A 14489-nucleotide genomic window follows, 5' to 3' on the forward strand; every position below is an offset into this window, starting at 1 on the left:
TGGCTTTCTATGGTAATGTATTACAGTGAGAGATTGGTCTGAGACCCATTGCTGTCAGCCAGAAAAGTAATGATAAGTTATGTAACTTTTAATTTTATGTCTTATTAGAAACTTCTCTTGCACATTAACTAAACCTTGCAGGTGATCTAGGAACAAATAGTAGTGTACTTTTCTCTTTTTTTTTGAATTGGGGAACAGAATACTAATCTTCAGGTAAAACAAATATCTTTGTAAAATGAATTAAGAAGCTGAGTTTTGTGCTGGATTCTGAAGGTTGCTCTCTTGATACAACTCTTCAGGACAAGACAATGCTATGACAGTGTCCTGTTATTGCAAGGGCAGAGTGTATAACAATGTGTGTCTGGTGACTCTCAGCTGTTTGATTGGAGCTCAAGTGGTAATAAGCACTCCTCAGCTTGCATCCTAATTCATCTTTCTAATGTACCCAAGCCTCAAACCTAAATTAGCTAATCATGGTAAAAGCTTAGAAATTGTATTAAAGATATCTACAGACATCTTATTGTTGATCTTCCGTTTTAGCGGCATGGTTATATGTTTGTTTGTTGGAAGCTGTCAGTATATTATAGAATAGTTTGAGTGGAATAGCCTGAATAAACAAAAATGCATTGTAATTTTCATGTTTGTTGACATGGTTTTACTGCTTTTGAATATACACAGCAGCTATTTTGTTGCAGAGCAATCTGCTTAACTATTACCAAAAAATATCCAAACCAGTTTTACCTACTGAAACCAGGAGGCCATATTTATCCTAACATAACTCCACAAGTGTAATTGCAGTTATGCTGGACATGAATTTGCCCAGGATGATCAAGATCTGTCAGTAGATTATGCAGTGAAATCATGAGTTCCTTTCATAGTTTGTGTTTCTGAGATTAGCATTTTCTATTAGTTGTATTTCAGAACCTAAGTACTGCCTTATATGGTATATCTAATCACTGAAGCAGCAAAAGCTGCTAGGGAAATCAGCTTTGTGAAAATATAGTGGCTTCTATGTCTCTTAAGCAAATATTCCACTTTCCTCTATTGGTCTCTTTTTTAATAGTATTTCCTGAAAATGAAGCAGTGTTTTGGGTTAGCTTGGGTGTTGCAAAGCAGTGAAGCATCTGTTATGACGGTTTGAAGTTTGATTGCATGCAAAGCATTTTAGCAGAAATGTAGTTTTCAGAGCAAAATTTCTTAATAGTAGTTTAAATCCACTGGCAAGATGCAGCACTTATATTACATGCCATTTAAGTAAATGCCGATTATGGGAATAAGTTCTTTTAAAATGCATTTAGATCTCAAAATAGATGAATTTATATTAAATATTGCTGCTTTTCTCTCTCGTGTAATTGTGTCTGTTTTCATCCTTCAGAAGGCAATTACAGAAGCTTGCTCTCTTATAACATTTCTCCAGCTGTACACATCAGTGTCATAAAATTGTGACTCAAACTGTCTCCATGTGGAATACAGACTCCTAGGATGAGTGGGTAGGAGGATAAGGTGAAGAATAAGTCTTCTCTACATCCATATGTCAAAAGTAGCAGTTCTGGATAGTAAACAGCAGTAATGAAACTTTTGAGATACAAATAATTTAAATGTAAATTGTATTTTTTTTAGGTAAATGGAAAACATGTTTTTATGAACAAATTGTATTTTGCCCTCAGATTAAAACACTTTAAGCCCTTTGTATTTCTCTAGTCTGTATTAATGCGAACACTGTATTCAATGCAAGTCTCAGGCAGGCAGGTTCTTGATAGTGATAAAACTCAGCATCTTGCCTTGTAGTAGGGTCACGCAATGGAGGCTGGCTGTTTTCAATCTTTTGAGATCACAGTGTTTTGCTCTTTGAATAGTAATCAGAGGTAGAAACTGCTGTATGAAAAGAGACATAATGATGATGATTTTAACATTAAAAGAGAGCACTTATCAGGTTAAAGATTGTAAGGCTTGTAATAGCATAGCTTTTTAGTACCTTTTCCACAATAATAATTTCTTGGAAGATTGTAAGACCCTACTCCTAAAATGCCTCCTACTTAACATAAAGGCTGCCCACTTTAATTCTGTTTATGCCAGCTGGTGGTTTTGTTCCTGGCCATTTTTCCTGTAATTCTTCCATTTGGGAGAACTTACTGGAACTAAATCTCAGTTGTCATCTCTGGCAAAACTTGCTGTTCTCTATCCTTGTCATCTATCATTATTTACATCTGTAGTGCAGCTGGGGGCATTGCTTTGCATAAAGGGAGCTGGTGTTGAAAATGAACACAGTCTCAGGGCAGAGGTGAATTTTGATTTATTGATATTTATATGTCTGTAAAGAACCTATTAAGTCAAGTTCCAGGTATCTGTTAATGAACACAAATTTACAGCACATAAGGTACCTATGGATATGCTTGTTCACGTTCTAACTGGAATGCATCAGAGCAGGCTCAATTAATCGAGTCTTCTCTGCGTTCTAATTATAACACTCCAGTGTTGCCTCACCATCATGTGTATTAAGCCCCTGCATGTTTCAAAATGGCCTCGGGGCACTTCATCTAAACCTTATTGGATGAACTTTAGATTGTGTCCCATGGCCATTTTGAAATGTGCGGGGGCTTAATACACATAACGGTAAGCTGTTTTAATTAGAGCAGCTGTCTGGGAACCATTCTAATTAAAACAGCTCCACTCCCTCCCCGAGCACATGTATAGGCACCCATTAAAATTGGTTGAAGGTATCATCCTCAAAATTCACAGACGTTTAGGGCTGGAAGGAACCTTGTGAGGTCATCAGGTCCAGCCCCCCTGCTCTGGGCAGGAAAGACTGCAGGGGTCAAATAACCCCAGCAAGGTGTGCGTGCAGTTTCCTTTTGAAGATCTCCATGGTAGGTGCATGCACCATGCCTGCTGGGAGTCAGTTCCAGAGTCTGGTTGCATGAACTGTGAAGAAGTTTTTCCTTGTATCCAATCTGAAACCTTCTTCTAAGAATTTATGACTATTGCTCCTGGTTTTTCCCTGGTTTACCATCATCTAAATTGATGGTAGCAAGTATGCAGTCCACGGAGCCATGTCTTCCAGCCTGTGGGGCTTGTAGAGGGGCTGGGAATTCAGGGGCAGGACCCACCACTAAAATTTCAGGTACAGAGACCCTTTATGGATGTGTGTCAGTAGTAGAGGGGCATGTGACAGCTCCATTACCTTCTCTACCACCTGTCCAACTGCTGTAGTTGCTTTTAGATCTGACGTATGGGGAGCAGGCAAGTTGGACACTCCTGATCTAAATGATCATTAAGGCATGTTAGTGGAAGGATGGAGGTGAGGATGGTTAAATGCTTTTATCTTCCACAAATCTAAATATATATTTTTATATATTTAAAATCCTGTGGTGCAATTTGCTAATGCTTCCTTCCAAGGAAGATGAAAGTGTGTATGGATTTTGGCAGAATTCCTTTTGTAAGAGGAACTTGAAAGAGTGGGTTGAGTTACAGTGGAAACAAGAGGTCGATTCCAATAAAAAGAATTTGTATTAGAGAACATCCTAAGATAAGATCAGAAAAAACAATGGTTTGCAAATAGTTGGGGAACCTTGAATTCCCTTTATTGGATATTCTTTGAGTTTTCTATAGTTCCTGTACTTAAACCTAAGTTGCATTTTATTAGCTAGGTGGGCATGCATAGATGTTGAGTTAATTCCTGTTTTCCCCATGAAATAAAATACTTTAATTGGAGTCTTGAAATTGTGTTGTCCTTAGAATCCTAGGCTAGGTACAGAAGTTACACTTTCTGTGTGGTAGGCACACAAAAAGTGCTCTACAGCCATAAACAAACAGATGGTCAAGGCCTATAACATCACTGTAAAAACGGTGAATCATACTCTAGGATAACCCTAGATGGATGTGATATCATACTTCAGCATTGTAGGTTAGAGTGCTCTAATGAACATCTATACCACATCCCATTCCAACTCAAGTTAAGCTGCATTCTGCCAAGAACCCATGGAGCATTGTAGCACCCTGCTCACCCCCACTTATAGGATGATGGTCTAGTCTCAGCCAGAGCTCGTATGCACTGCCTGAGTGCTGGGTCGACCTTACCCTGCCCCCAGGCTATCAGTGACAAGAGTCACAAAAGGCCCTGTTTTCAGCCTTTCCCTTGTTCTCACTGCCCAGCTATGAGCTACTTACTAGTATTATCGCTCAGTGTGCAGATCCCATCTACCCAATCTGGGCATTTGTAAAGATGGCAGCTTTTGATTTAAGTGCTATGCAGATTGAGGATGTCACATCCATGCAGGGGGCTGTCCAAGATGTTCATCTTGTAGTGTTGTTTTGAAGTGTCCATACCCAGATTTTACTCTATTCAGCTTGACCCAAGCTTCTGTCAAGGTCATGTCAAATACAGAACTTGTTTGGTGTTGATATAAAACACTGCAGGAAAAGATTTCGGACCAGATTACTCTGAATGATCATTTCATTTCCATTCACCGTACCCCTTATCTAAATTTAGTGTAATGCACAAGGCCACAGTACCTGGCCTGCAGGGGCTTTCCACAGGCCCAGAAACCTGGTAACGGGAGTGGTTAGGGTCTGTCATCTTATGTCACTTGCTCTAATGCTCAAGAATGCAGGGAATCCTGTGTACAAGTTTTGCAGTTGTTATGAGGCTCTGTTAAGTACAGTGTGGAGCTCTTTAGTGTGACAACTTCTTGACCATACAGGAGCAGAGTAATCTGCTGGGGCATATACTATTGCAAATGCAGTGGTCCTGAGCACTTTGAAGTTGGCACCCCATGTCATGCTAGCTAAATGTCTTAAGGCAGCTACCCATGCAGAGACTTTACTGCTGATCTTCTGAATGTGATGTTTATAGGTGAAGGAATGGGTCTAATGCAACTCTTTGGTAAGTTGGGTTATGCACATAGGGAAGGCTATGGTTGCCTACTCTATTATTCAGTGTGGTCTTGGCTTTGTGATCGTTCACATGAAAGAGGTGATGATACTGATTTGTTGATGCTCCCCATTGATCTCATGCCTCTCGACCTGCCCCAAACCCCGATACCACTGGTCTGGAATGAAGCTGAAGCAGAAGGCCCAGGACCCCCCATATGGAGGCTTATGTGTCTGAGTTATATTGAGTTGGACCATAAATCTGGGAAATTGTCAACAGACTGCCCCATACCTCAAGGTCGCACTGCTTTCCTGAGAGAGGCCGCTATGCCTACCCAGATCCATCTGACAAACTCCAACCGAAACAGACCCTGATATATACTGAAAGCTTTTTTTAAGTCCCACCACTCACGTGTAACCAACAGGTAAATCTACACACCTTTGCTGGCAATCCTTCAGGCACCATTTGGCAAAGTGGCTATGAGTGAGCATCAATGCAGGTAAGGCATAGTGGGAAATGGGGTAACGTGTTCTCGTTTCTCCTGACTGAAACAGGGGCATTTTGAAGTTAGAGTGCTTCCTCTATGGCTTCTTGAATGTCTGTACTTAGCTCTGGTGGCTTTATTTAAAGTATTATTTCTGTCAAATAACATGAAGTGTCCTGTGGCATTGTATGGCTCTCCTTTTAAAATGGCATGTTGCAACCTGGCTTTTGAAGCTGAGCCTTTGCTCTTTTTACTAATTCAGTTCAAATTTATGAAAATGAAAAGGTGTCTCCATGACAGAAGCTAAGGAACAAGGACACCTTACTCTGTTTTTATTTGTTTGCATTTGATTTGTCATTACACTTGATGTCTCTTATGTTGGTCACCTTCATTGCTTTTGCATTTAAACTTAAGTCCCTCTGATTTGTATTACAGACCTGATAAGTAAGTTCCACACAATAATACAGCTGTAGCTAGAGCTGACAGCAGCATAATGTTTTATTTATAGAAAGAGTGATTATCTATTCAGCTGACACTTTAAAATTGTAATTTCCTATTTATGATTACCTGCTGCAATTAATCACAAGGGGAAAAAGTACTTAGCCTATATTACACAGCAAGTGTTCTAGTGGTAACAATGAAATCAAATATTGTTCTTGTCTTTCAATTTACAATTGACATTCATGTAAAATCAGTGTCTGCATATGTCCAACAGATAACTGTTTTGGAATAACCCTTGGGGGAAAGATAAGAGGAAGTAATTATGCTACTTTTGGAAAAAATATGATAACCCAGACAGGAAGCAGTAAAAAGGTCAAGGTGTACAGGACCAGAATGGAGGAAGAGTTCTTAGTAGAGTGGAGTGGCTGTTATCTGGTTATCCTATGGGTTTTGGTGGTAGAAAGCAGTTGCCTGTCACTGTCAAATTTTGACAGGAGCCCATGGAGGCTTCTGAGAAGAACATTCCTGTGTTTCCTCTTAGTCGGTACTTTTTGTTCTAACCTTTTCTTGTTGAAAGGTGGAAATATCAATTGCTTTTTATCTTCACAACTTGCCCCCAGCAGACTTTCAGGACCCATGATAGGATAATTGTGGCAAAAATTGACAACAAAAAAAAAATGACAGTTTTGTCATTACTTTTGAACTCCTAGGGCTTAATCAGGATTGGGACACAGTCTGTAAGCCTGCTGTCCAGACTTACAAGACAAAGGCCCTGAAAAGTTAAGAGACCATAGTATTGTGTCTTAGCCTAAGTGCACTAAGAAATATATTTGAAAATTAATTTTGCCTCCTGTGTTTTCAGTCATATTATGGCAGATGTGGTAAGGAGATGTAAAGATGTCCTTCTCCCTTGTGTTTTGGTCATGACTATGGAGTCTTGCAAGCCAGAAGGTTTCCAAATGTATGTAGTAATATAAATGTGGCCTGCCACACTGACTTGGACGAGCATTAATACATACATGCAGTATACCTTCCCCCTTCTGTGACAGTAAATCTGAACAGGAATAACTGTATATGGCCCATTTGTGATCTGACATTAGCGTGGGTGCCTCTCAAAACTGGGGGGCACAGTTTGTGCCTGGTGGTGAACGGTGACTGCTCATAGAAGCTGATAGCGGCGGGGGTGGTGGTGAGTGGCAACTGCCTGCAGAACCTAGCAGCAGCCAATCTCATGGGGGGCATGGTGTGTGTGTGTGTGTCCAGTGATCCTCCTACCAGTTGCCTATGGACATTAGCCAATTTCTTGTTGAGTGTATATCTGTATCAATAGGCATTTTAGATTTATTATATGATTTTGGATTAACCTTGGGAATCCAGGTCTTTCACTGTAGTTATAGGTTCCCAACAAGGTTTCCAAACCTTCCTTCCACACAGAAAAATACCCAGGATGTTTCATGGTTGAGGTGACAATTTAGGGCTTTATTCTGTGTTTGAAAGCCAGACAATTTTTTTTAAATGCCCAAAGGCTATAGCAGGTGACACTGAGTGTTTTGGGAACAAGCCCTTCTGACTGTCAGATCTGAACAAAGAAATGCATGCTTCCCTACAGAAGTTGCTAAAGCATTTTGCTCTGCTTAGGAGAGGGTGGATTGTTACAGAGAGACTTTAATCTTTGTTTGTTCCCTTGAAGATCCTTGTTTCCTTCTGCTGCGAGCTTTAGGACTGCAGCACGATAAATATAGGAGGAACTGCCAATTTGCTAAAAGCCTTGACTGTGAAGAGATTTTTCATAAATGTGGCATTCAGTGTAAAGCCCTCCAAATTGGTAAAATTCACTATTAAATTGTTCCATTTAAACTTAAACCAAAAAAATCACAGCTGTGGAGGACAATTGGTAATGGGAATTTTCTCTTTCCTATTCTAAGCCAGTTTGTAGAATGAGTGAGTGAGTGAATGTCAAAAGTGCAGCAAGGCTCTTGGCTTGTGCCTCCCTCTATTGCTATTTGGGTTTGTCTTGCCAGGTTTCATTATGTCTGTCAGAAATCATTCTTTCCCTGCCCCTTTGTCTTGGTAGACAGACGTGATTACCCAACAACAAAAAACCCCCCTGCTCCCCTTCCTTTCTTCCTTGCGGGCCCTGGTTCCAGGGTGTAGCTGGGAGAGAAGGATTCATTTTGGAGACATGGGGTTGTTCGTTGTCGCTGTGTTGGTCTAAGGACATAGGCAGACAAGGTTCTTTGGGTAGATGTGATATCTTTTATTAGACCAAATAAATTAATTTATAAATAAATAGATTTAGTTGGTCTAATAAAAGATATCACATCTACTCAAAGACCTTGTCTTTTGGAGGCCTAGGAGGTATTGCCAGACCAACACATGCTTCAGTTACCCCAAGCTGGTGAATAATTTCTTTACCTGTGTCTTAGTAGGAAAAAGGGTGTGTTCTTAACTCAGGTGGCTAACTCTCGAATTCTGCTGAAGTCTAGGCACTTCGTAATTTGTAGTTTTCACCGGGTGCACATGAAAAGTGCCTGTCTTTGCTGAGATTTAACATTGGGCTGAGCCAGCCTCGGGTTAAGAGCACGTGTTTTTCCTTCCAAGTAGAGAGAGAACATTAAGGCCTTTTGTCAGAAGATGTAACAGATCAGTCCCCGGTCTAGGGCCAGGCAGGGAATCCCAGGTCCCCAGAAGCACCCATCCTTAATGTCCTCAGAAAATGTGGCCTCAAGGTATTGTAAAGAAAATGGGTAACTGGAGTTACCCATATCAGGAGGCGCTACTTCACTGTCAGGGCTGCTAGGATCTGGAACCAACTTCCAAGGGAAGTGGTGCTGGCTCCTACCTGGGGGTCTTTAAGAGGAGGTTAGATGTACACCTTACTGGGGTCATTTGACCCCACTACTCTTTCCTGCCATGGCAGGGGGTCAGACTAGATGATCTACTCAGGTCCCTTCTGACCCTAGAAACTATGAAACTGAGTTGAGATTAATAAAATCACGTATGTCCCCCCCCCAAAATTAGAAGAGTCTGTCCACTGGCAAATGCAGGGAGGATTGGTTTAAAGGTAACTGTGGTGTTTATATTAGCTTTAAATGGAGCAAAATATGCTGTATTTGTGCTACATTGTTAGTTGCTGCAAGTGCTGGATCTGTTTTCACGGATAGCAGCTGTATTAAACCATGTGCTAAAAACATTCTTGAGAAAAAGCAAGAAGCCTGTATCTATTTATGGAACTGTTGTTAAAACAGAGTGAGCTTCCTGCCTGTGGAAGGTAGATCGTGTAAGACCCTGCTGTGTGTTACATACTTCTCTGTCAGAGAGCAGTATGATTGCCTAGCTATTGCTGCACAGGTTTGTTTGTCCCAAGTTGCAAAATCTGCTGAATGCATCAGCAAGTTCAACCTGGCAGTAGGTAGGGAAAGGACAGAATTTTAAAACGTGTCAGTTCTGTCATTCTTTCCAAGATGAAATATTTCTTCTGTTTTTAATTAGGAAAGAACCATTTGTTAGGGCTTTAGGGCATGGTCCATGGAAGTCAGATTAATAAAGTTAGCTTTAATGAATTGGGTCCCCAGGAAGGACTTTAGATACAAAGTAGGGTCGTACCATTGTTTTAGTTGTATGGGTCCACAGGATATGTAAGAAACAAGTTTTGGTTGATTGATTAATGTTTTCTTTGGATCAACTATATAGTTGGGAGAGATTTTTAAGCAAGCATTTTGTACCTGGGAGCTTGTCTAACATCTTTCCCAAGTACATAGCTGGTCCAATGAAAGATGCATTACCAAAAGATAAATTACCTTTTTTAAAACTGAAGGCAAAGACATAAATTGCCATTCAGAAGATTTTTTTTCTGACTATACCTTTAATAAATAAATCAGAATTACTTTGGATTCTACCTGTTAAATGATAATGAAACTGCAAAGTCTAATTTAAACAGGAAGATAAGGGGGTTGAAATTTTCATAATACTCCCTTCCTCCCCCTGCCCCACCTTGTTTTTTTTACATACCTCTCCTTGGTTGTAGTCTCTGGATATACTATATTTCTCAAACAGAAGACAGTCTTTTCCCCCAATCAGTATGGGGAGGGGAATCAGGGGGGGAAAAAGCTCCTCATCTTATAGCCTGATAATAGAAGTGAAAAAAACAAACAAAACAGTGCTTTACTTTCAGCTCAGCTCAGTGTGCCCCTGCACTGACTGCAGTGCATGCCCAGGAGAGGCATTGTGTTAGTTTGACCTAGCTAGCCCGATGTCTAAATAGATTGCACACTTCAGTGAGGATTCTTGGTGCTTTTATCTAATAGATGATTGAATCAGCTATTAGATAGAAGTGCAGAAAAGCCCCGCTGATGTGCCCAATCTATAGAGGTGTTGGGGAGCTGGGTCAAACTGATGCGCTTCCTCTTCTGGTAAAGTGCTGGGTTTTTTTTAACGTCTGACAGTGGCCATAATTGTATACAAGGAAATCGCACTAAATACATTGTCTATCATTAAACTGCTGCCAAAAGCAGTATGTGCTCAGTAACGAAAGCTGATTAAATGCAGCCAGCATTGAGCATGACTATAAAACATATGGTAGCATACCAGTGGAAACCTGTGTGTGTGGAGGGCCCTTAAAGAGGAGTAGTGGAGGGTAAGGAAGTGGTCATTCCCCCAGGAGCAACAGGCCTAGAGGTAGTGCAATACCAGGCTGGGACTCAGAGACCGGAGCAAGTTCTGATACCCGCCCCAGTGCCAAAAATGCTTCTGAAAAATATTTTTTTTAAAAGTTTTTTGGCAAGTTTTTTTTGGACCCTTAAAGTAAAAAGGGCAGGTGTTCCCTCCACAGGGTACTAGCACGGGCCGTGGAAGAACTGCAGTACCAGGCTGGCACCAGGAGGGCCAGAGTGAGTCTTGACACCTTTCCTTTGGTGCCAAAACTGCTTAATCTTAGCCAAAAGGCCAAGATGCTGATGGGAACTTTTTACAAATTTAATTAAAAACACACATCCCACTACGCTGACAAATCTATGCATATTTAGCACTTTGATTGATCTAAATAAAATGAGAAAAGGTAGGATTTCTTTTTTGGGCTCAAATTTTAATATCCTTTCTCCTGCACAATAGTGCCTTACTCTGAAATGCCTTCTGATTTTTAGTGCTGTTGATTTATACAGTAAAATATTCTTTGGCATGATGAGGAAAATCAGTGTTTGGTCCTAAACATCCACAAGCTATTTCTCCATCAGTTCAATGCTATTGTTTTCAGCTAGTTGTTTTTTTTAGAGGGCAGGCTTTGACACCCTTTTCTAATGAAGCCATAGTTCCTTACCAAATTCTGGTAGAATTCACTGGGATTACTGATTTGTGCTGATATAAGTGAGAGTAGAATTTAAAATGGTCTCTTTAAAATGGTTTGAGAATTTGAGAAGCCAGTTAACAACTGTTGTTTTATTTAATACATAAATTAATCTGCCTGAGTTGAACGTGACCACGATTAGCTAGTTATTGTTTTTCAGTAACATTTTTCTTTATTTGCTTTAAATGTAACTTTACACTGTAGAAGGCCTTTGCATATTAGGTGTTCGAATATAGTTCTAAAATCTTTTAGGACTGCACAGGTAAATAAGGAGAGAGAGGATTTTGTGAATGATAAATAAAAAAACAACAAAAAAAAAAAGTTAAATCAGGAGATCAGTTCTTCCTGGTTCATTTCCTCCTGCTCAAGATGGCCTTTGCTTATCATAATATATAAAGTTGGCCTCCTATGCCCTGTTAATATTAATTCTTGCATCCAGAGATTCTGAGGTCACAGACATTTGCTTTCTGTTTTCAGTTTGGTGCAGGAATAATATGGAGGTGATAATAGGGTCGTTAGGGGATAATGCTGCACAAACACAAATACCTGAAATACTGAAAAAGCAAATTCACCATAAATCTTGGTTGAGTGAATTGCTTTATATATAAAATACTTCATTTTAAATTTCCTCAAGTCCACAAAGTTTCTCTGAGTTTCCAGAATGTATACCGTACAATGTAGTAGTTTGTTTTCTGCATTCACTGTTATATATGTTCCCCTCTCTGACACATTGTGCTATCTCAGGGGTAGGCAACATTCTTTTTGGTCTGAGTGTTGAAAAAAACACAATGTCTACCTTGTAAGGTGACAGAGTGCTGGCACGTCATAAATAAAACTGGGGTGGGGGGTACATGGCAAGATGTAAGACATATTTAATACAGTTAATAATCATAAATGTTGCTGTATCATAATCATGAATGTTACAGTAAATACCAGGTATTTTACAAATTCTAAACCTGGTGACAATAAATAAAACTTCATGTATTGCCTTTGTACTTGTGCCTTCTTTTTTGTTAAGCATGTTGTGATGAGGGGGAAAGGGAGGTGGGGGAAGAGGGGAGAAGCAGATGCTGGGGGAGGCACTGTGGGTAGGCTGGCCTGGCCAGGCCCTTAGGAAGGTGGCAGAGGAGAGTGGGGGCCAGGTGAGGAGTGGGGGCTGCCCTGGGGTGCTGCAGTCTCGGCCATAGTGTGGATGCCCAGCAGCACCCGAGGTGGGACCCAGCCTGGCCCTCGCAGGTCCGCAGGGATGGGGCACAGTTGCTTTGCCCATGAAGCAACAAAGCCTGGCAGGGGCAGGATGCCAAGTTCAGGGGGCTCTCAGGGCAGTCCTGGGGCAGCCCACCACTTCCCATATAGCCCCCACCTCCTTAGGGGCCTGGCTGGGCTGGCCTGCCTGCAGTACTTCCCTCGCACTGCCCAGACCCTGCACCAATCGCCGGGCCCCAGAGTTCGGCACTCTGGCTCTACCTCACCCAGGTGGGACAGGGCATCTCTCTGCCTGGACCCAGCGCTCTCCTACCCACTGGAAACCTCCAGCAGAGTGACCCAGTGAAGTGCCTGCCCAGACCCCAGCCCCACCCCTGTGGAGGTCCAGCCCAGGCTGGGGGTTGTAGCCTGGGGGTAGGGGGTAGAGTCAGCAGAATATAGACAGCTTTTCTGCCTGTGTTGTCTTGTCTCTGCCCTGGTGCCTGCCATGGCCCTGGCACCTGTGGCTGCATACGAGAGCCCAAAGCAGCAACTTTATTTTAAAAAACGAAACAAATCTGTAAACAATTTCGTTCCATGTCTCCAGGTATACCGGGGAAAATATCTCCGCATGGCACAACTGGCATGTGTGCTGAGGCTTGCCAATCCCTGTGCTATCTGTAATTTGGAAGGTCCCATTGCATTGTCTTCGGGAAAACTACATAAACCAGGGCTTTCTGGATGGATACAAAGCAACTATATAAATGTGCTGACTTTGTTAAGCCATTAGCTTTTAGCACAGTGATTCTTAACCAGGGTGATGGGGACTCTGGGGTGCCTCAAGATCTTTGAGGGCTCCTGAACGGTGCGAGGTCTGATAAGCCAGGTGTGAGAAGAAGGCTTGTAAGTGCAAGATCGGGCTTGTCCTTGCCTGGCTGCTCCCCTTCCACTATTGCCTAATCCCTCTGCAAAGAGGTAAGCATGATAATAAATGCATTCTTTTTTTAAATAGGAGCTGCACAATTCAGAGGCATTTTAGAGGGGTGCCTAATGAACTGCATTGTGTCTAGTGAGGGGTGTCTCATCTAAAAAGTATGAGAACCATGTGTTTAGTAGCTAGTGCACAGAAGGAATAAATACTTACTATTTCTACTAGCTAATAGAGATGCACAGTGTTCAGAGGTGGTATGCTGCTGTTGCTGTAGTACAGGCAGAGCCACTCCGAGGGGTGCATAGGGCGTGGGGCATAGCCTGTCCGGGGCTGGGGGGGAGGGGGTGGTGTTGAGTGACTGGAGCCAGCGGGGGGGAGGACGGGAGAGGCAAGTGGCTAGAGCTAGCGAGCGGGGGTGGGTGGCGAGTGGCTGGAGCCAGCACTGGGGTGGGGGGAGAGGGTGGCTGCCAGTGGCTGGAGCATGCGGTGCTCAGCAGTGGTGGAGCTTGGCAGCCGCGGTGGGGCCTGTATGGCACTGTCCATGGGGCCTGGGGCAGACAGCCCGATTTGTCCCCCACCCCCAGGACAGCCCTGAGTGCAGGGGTCTGTGGTTTACATGTCAATGAGATATATAAATTGATTGTGCCTAAAAACAGTAGCATGTGGGCTTGCTATTGCGAAAACAGATAATTCACAGTTTTTATGGTAACAGAACCTTTCGAGCTGGTCCTGGTAGGAAGTACTTACCTCAATCTTAGGGAAACTCTTTGAGAAGATCATCATGGAGCACATCTGTGACGGGCCAGCCTCAGAGATGATGCTGAAGGGCAACCAGCATGGTTTCATTAGGGGCAGGTCATGTCAGACCAACCTGATTGCCTTTTATGAGCAGGTCACAAAAGCATTGGATGCAGGTGTCGCCGTGGATGTAGTCTTTCTGGACTTAGCAAGGCCTTTGATACCGTCTCCCACCCCATCCTCATTAAAAAATTGGGCGACTGTGGCATTGACGCCTACACAGTCAGATGGATTGCAGATTGGCTGAAGGGTCGTGCTCAGAGGATGGTGGTGGATGGGTCGTATTCGACCTGGGAGAAGTGGGCAGCGGAGTCCCCCAGGGCTCGGTCCTTGGGCCCATGCTGTTCAATTTCTTTATCAGCGATTTGGACGATGGGGTGAAAAGCAACCTGTTTAAATTCGCTGATGATACCAAAATTTGGGGTGAGGTGAGCATGCT

Source organism: Crocodylus porosus, unplaced genomic scaffold (genome assembly GCF_001723895.1).
Source record: "Crocodylus porosus isolate Cpor-Errol unplaced genomic scaffold, CroPor_comp1, whole genome shotgun sequence".
In the NCBI taxonomy this organism is placed as follows: Eukaryota; Metazoa; Chordata; order Crocodylia; family Crocodylidae; genus Crocodylus; species Crocodylus porosus.